The sequence below is a fragment of the Mus caroli genome, unplaced genomic scaffold (assembly GCF_978045245.1).
Source record: "Mus caroli unplaced genomic scaffold, Mus_caroli_1 scaffold_5, whole genome shotgun sequence".
NCBI lineage: Eukaryota > Metazoa > Chordata > Mammalia > Rodentia > Muridae > Mus > Mus caroli.
Genome location: NW_028227260.1, coordinates 90,820,865 through 90,826,767, shown reverse-complemented (window position 1 = coordinate 90,826,767; position 5,903 = coordinate 90,820,865). Strand labels below are relative to the sequence as shown.

The 5,903-nt window shown below is 41.3% G+C and overlaps 1 pseudogene; it reads right to left on the bottom strand.

Annotated features, from left to right (window-relative positions):
* Window positions 1-3,557: 3,557 nt before the first annotated feature.
* On the bottom strand, window positions 3,558-4,567 carry LOC110287465 (actin, alpha skeletal muscle pseudogene; annotated as a pseudogene).
* Between the last annotated feature and the right edge of the window lie 1,336 nt (window positions 4,568-5,903).

Genomic DNA, 5,903 nt, shown 5'->3' with positions numbered 1-5,903 from the left:
AGAGATGCCTAGTTTATGTGATTGTAACTAAAGCAGTTCTATTCTGAGATGGTATTTGCTTTTAACAGTGTTTCCTGAAAGTCAACATATTTGCAAAACATGAGAATTATTTTGTGGAACTTCTTGGTATCCTTTTAAATAATATGTAAAAGAAAACCCAGTACTTCCTTGAGGTTCTGGATGTTTATAACAAATTAACCTTACGATTTACTAGGAACTTCAAGAGTGACTATTACCAATGTAAAAGATTTGTGTCCAAATCTAGAGCCTTTCTATATGATGAAATATAGTGAAACAAGTTCACAGTATTTGTGATCTTTCTTACAGTACATGATGTGACATTCACCATAAATTTTGAAACATTGATCCAAGGTCACTTTTTCTTTGAGTATTAATAAGATAGAGAAGATAGGTGTAATGGAAAAATTCAAGTTAATAGATCTATAGGTTTCTGATTTTTGTATTGTTAGTTATGTTATTAAAGTTTGGTTTGCAACCTGTGCCCCATGTCAGGTCTGGCCATCCTAAATAAGTGAATTGAAAGAGTCAAATTAAAAGTAGAAATCCAAAAAGGAGATTTACTCAGTTTTGTCACTGTGCAAATGCATGAGCAGGGCACACTAAAGTAACCAAAATGGCCATTTCAAGAGTGGTAAAGAGAAAGTTTTTTCCTAACAGCCAAGGTTGTCTCTTGGGGGATAGCAGAGAGAAGTGATGGGGAATAAAATCTCTAGAGTTATAAAGAGAAAGGAGTGTGAACTGAACCAGTCTGGGAGTTTTAGGGTAGAGGTAAGGAAAAGAGAGGCCAAGATAGACTTTGAAATGCATAAAGTGCACTTGTAAATAGGGATCAAGGAAGCCTGGCGGCTAGTATGAACTTTGATATTCTGATAGCTGCCTCAAGTATATATCAATGAAAAGTCAAATGTCCCCTTTTGCTGGAGGGAAGAGAAATGACTCCTTTGTTGGAGGAGAGGGCAGCTTGAAGAAATTCCATTTCACAAGTTCCCGAGGTATGGTGACTTTTATTTAATCACTAGAAATCTTTCTAATTTATAGTCTAGCCTGAGCTTGGACTTGACCTAATTTTGGGGCAAATCAGTGTTCATGCCATTTGGGGAGGAAATGGGGTATTCATTTGAAAGAGGGACAAGACAGACTGAGGGGGCACAACTGAATGTCTTTGGCTCATTTGGTAACTGGCTTATTGAGGACAGGTGTTCAGACATGGCTTGCGTTACAGATTGCTATCTCTAAGTTCAGTAACAGAAAATCTGGAGTTATTTGGGCTCATTTGCTTTTCCAGTCTAAAGATAAATTCAGTCTCGTGTATATGTCCAATATTGGAAAATTACTTCCCAGTTCAAATCAGCTAATTTTATAGTGGGTCGTTTTTATTTGCTTTTTGTTATGATTGATTCTGATTTTGATTCTCTAAATCTGTCAGTATTGGTCCCTCGTCTTCTAAATCAAGCCCAAATGAATAAATAAGCACAAATTTTAAAACCTTATTCAACCAATGTAAATACATATCAGATGTCATGACCAGCCTAGCCACTTACATTGCATAAACTATGTATTCCTTGGATCAGAATGATAACCTTATAAAGATATATATTTGCCCAAAGATGTTTGAGCATTTCATACCACTACATTGAGAGTTTTAACTCTATTGATCTATACACAATACTTATATCAAATCAGAGTAAGATTTTATTAGTTTTTTTGATGGCTCAGTTAACACTATTAATTGATTTTGAACAACAAACCCCTTGGTTTTTTTTTTTTTTCCACATTAATAGCTGTCAAGCTTAGTCTCCTGAACCATGTGTTTCTAATCAGTCTTTTGGACTTTAATGCAAAGATCCTGCTTTGTCCTAATAGAGGTCACCTTGGTGGTTTCATCTACTCTTTTTACCCTACTGGGTCCTTTAAAATTTTTGATTTGACTTTCTTTATTCTTAATCAAAGTGTCTGTGCAAAAACACCCAGTTAATGTAGCAGGTCTCAAATTACTATTCTTAAGAATGGTAGCTTGGCTTTTTGAAAGCCTCAGGAAATTTGGATGTGTGGAAAATTCTTAACATTTTTTTTTTAGTTGATTAAAGTGTTAATGTCCTCAGACTATTGCAAGATGTTATCCTTTTGTGAGTCTGAACTGTTTGGCATATTATAGGTGGAAGTAGTTATGCAAATGAATCAATTAAAAGACAAACAAAAACCTAAGAGGAGTTGACCTTGATGGCACAGGAGCACCAGGAATTCAAGACCATCCTTGGCTATGTAGTGAGTTGGTGGTCATCACGGATTGGCCAAAACAAACAAACAAACAAACAATGTTAAATTTAATCCTAAAGGGGCTTCTAGATAAGTAATACTGTATGCATATAACTGTATTTTTGTTGGTGGGGAAAAGGATATTCTATATCAATGCTTTTGAAACACTGCAAGCATAAGGAAGGCTGACCATTGATTCCAAAGTCTCTCTTTTGTCTTCTCCCTTTAAGATTTAGAAATATTAAAAATGTTGTAATAAATAAATCTTAACTGATTACGAGGACCTGATATCTCATGAGTTCTTTCTATTAATATTTTTGTTAATCTCTAAATGTTGGCATGGCATTAAAGACCCCAGACACAAATCCCAACTTAACACCTGAAGTTATAATTTATCTATCCAAGGTATCACTCATGTATGGTAGTTTAAGAATGATTGTGAGTCTAGTCTTTATAAGCTTAAAGGTTTTCACTTATGTAATATGACTAACAGGCATTGTACATTTGGTCATAGTTTCCACTATTCTTTAAAGAAACACTTCACATTTTTTGTAACTGTAGCACTTTTATTTTTCTTTACACAATGATGTGTTGCTAGGGCCTAATATTCTCTGTGAACAGTAAAAACAAACAAACAAAAAAAAACCAAAACAAAATTTGTCACTTCTTAAAGATTTGAGAAAAAAATTCTTACATAAATTAAAAGGGTGAATACATATACAGGTGTAGATGCAAACGTTTCTAATTCAGGGTAAATAAAAACCCATGGCAGTCAGGAGGAAAATAACCAGAACAGGAAACTGGGTCCTAAGGCTCAGACTTTCCCACCCTGTTAGACTGGCAAAAAAGAAGTGGTAACTGCTTCAGGAACCTTTTCCAGCTTGGGGAAAGTCTCCTTTCCTGGAAGTCTACTGTCAGTTAATACCCTGCACAGATCACTACGTGGTGCTCACGGAGATCCACTAGGCTGAGGATTACTCTTCCACAGTGTGCTCTACCCAGCCACCAAGTGACCAAGCCACATGAACTAAGGACTAAATCAAGATATGCACAGGATTATTAAACATATACAAAGGGAACAGTTAGCTTGAATACAAGGTCAAAAATCAGCAACAAGTTCTATGATCCAGTGCTGATATCAGATACAAGCTTCAAGGACGAATTTCTTTTCAAAGGCTTATTTCAGTCTTATGAGGCTAGCATGAGGTGTGTACATTTGCCAGGGCAAAGTGATACTTCAGAATCAGCTCATGCAGTTGCCTGGCAACTGCTCAGTCCATCTAGAAGCTTTTGCAGTGGACGATGGAGGGGCCTGACTCATTGTACTCCTGCTTGCTGATCCATGTCTGCTGGAAGGTGGACAGTGAGGCCAGGATGGAGCCACCAATCCAGACTGAGAACTTGCACTCAGGGGGAGCAATGATCTTAATCTTCATTGTGTTGAGTGCCAGGGCTGTGATCTCCTTCTGTATCTTGTCAGCAATGCCTGGATACATGGTGGTACCACCAGACAGCACTGTATTGGCATACATGTCTTTGTGGATGTCCACATCACACTTCATGATGGAGTTGAAGGTGGTCTCATGGATGCCATAGGACACCTGAACTGCTCATTGTCAGTGGTGATCACCTGCCCATCAGGCAGCTCATAACTTTTCTCCAAGGAGGAAGATGATGCAGCAATAGCCATTTCTTGCTCAAAATCCATGGCAACATAGCACAGCTTCTCCTTTATGTCATGAACAGTTTCTTTCTCAGCAGTGGGATCTTCATGAGGTAGTCTGTCGTGTCCCGGCCAGCCAGGTCCAGAAACAAGATGGTATGAGGAAGGGTATAGCCCTCTTAGATGGGCACTGTATGCGTGACTCCATCACCAGAGTCCATGACAATTCCCCTGGTGCGCCCAGATGAATACAAAGACAGCACTGCCTGAATGGCCACGTACATGGCTTGGGTACTGAAGGTTTCAAACATTATCTGCATCATCTTCTCTCTGTTACCTTTGGGGTTCAGGAGCGCCTTGGTCAGAAGCACAGGGCCACACACAGCTCATAGTAGAAGGTGTGGTGCCAGATCTTCTCCATTTAATCCCATCTGGTGACAATTCCGTGCTAGATAGGATGCTTCATGGTCAGGATACCGCTCTTGCTCTGGGCCTCATCACCCTCTTAGGAGTCTTTCTAACCCATGCCCACCATGATGCCCTGGTGTTGGGGTGCACGATGATGGAAGGGAACATGACCCAGGGGGCGTTGTTGCCAGCAAAACCAGCTTTGCACATGCCGAGGCCATTGTCAATCGAAGGAGCAGCGTAAAGAAGCACAGTGAAAGCTGGCAGTGGAGTGTGAGCACATTTTTTGTTTTTAATTACATATATGCTCCATTAATTAATTGTGTACACATTCTTTCCTTATTCGATATTTCCTTCATTTACATTTCAAATGCTATCCCCTTTCCTAGTTTCTGCTCATAAAATTCCCTATACCCTCCCCCTGCCCTGCTCCCCAACCCACTCACTCTTGGTTCCTGGCGCTGGCATTCCCCTGTACTGGGGCATATAATTTTCGCAAGACCAAGGGCTTCTCCTCCCATTGATGGGCCTTCATTGGGGGCCCTGTATTCCATCCAATAGATGACTGTGAGCATCCACTTCTGTATTTGTTAGGCATTGGCATAGCTTCACAAGAGAGAGCTATATCAGGGGCTTGTCAGCAAAATCTTTCTGGCATATGCAATAGTGTCTGGGTTTGGTGGTTGTTTATGGGATGGATCCCTGGGTGGATGCAGGCATTTTTGTTTTTAAGGTGGTCATTACTCAGTCTCTACTTGAAAAGGAAGAATCTTGAACCGGCCACCTTCCTGGTCAGAGCACAGGTGTCCGCCTGGCCTGAAGACTTCTGCCTCAGGTTCCGAGGGAGCCAGCTTGGATCCGGGACTCCTCGGAGGGCAGTCTGCACAGGTGAGAGTGTGGAATACAGAGGCCAGCAGTCTCTGGGGCAGGATAGAGCCACAGAGCCTCTGAGGTGGTGCCATTTTCGGCTCCAGACAACCGGCCACCTTCCTGGTCAGAGCACAGGTGTCCACCCTGCCTGAGAGGCTTCTGCCTCAGGTTCCGCGGGAGCCACCTTGGTTATGGGACTCCGAGGAAAGTAGTCTACACAGGTGAGAGTGTGGACTACTGAAACAACAGCTTCTGTGACAGGCCAAAGCAACACAGCTTCTGGGAAAGACCCTGTTTTGGGCCTTCATCTTCGGCCAGGAGGAGGTCCAAACACCAGATAACTGTGCACCTTCCCTGAAAGAGGAGACCTTGCCTGCAGAGACTGCTCTGACCACTGAAACTCAGAGGAGAGAGCTAGTCTCCCAGCTCTGCTCATGGAGGGTAACAAAATCACAAGAGGAACAATCTCTAAACAGAGACAACTATAACAACTAACTCCAGAGATTACCAGATGGTGAAAGGTAAACTTAAGAATCTTACTAACAGAAACCAGGACCACTCACCATCATCAGAACCCAGCACTCCCACTTCGCCCAGTCCAGGGCACCCCAACACACTTGAAAAGCTAGACCTGGATTTAAAAGCATAACTCATGATGATATAGAGGACATCAAGAAGGACTTAA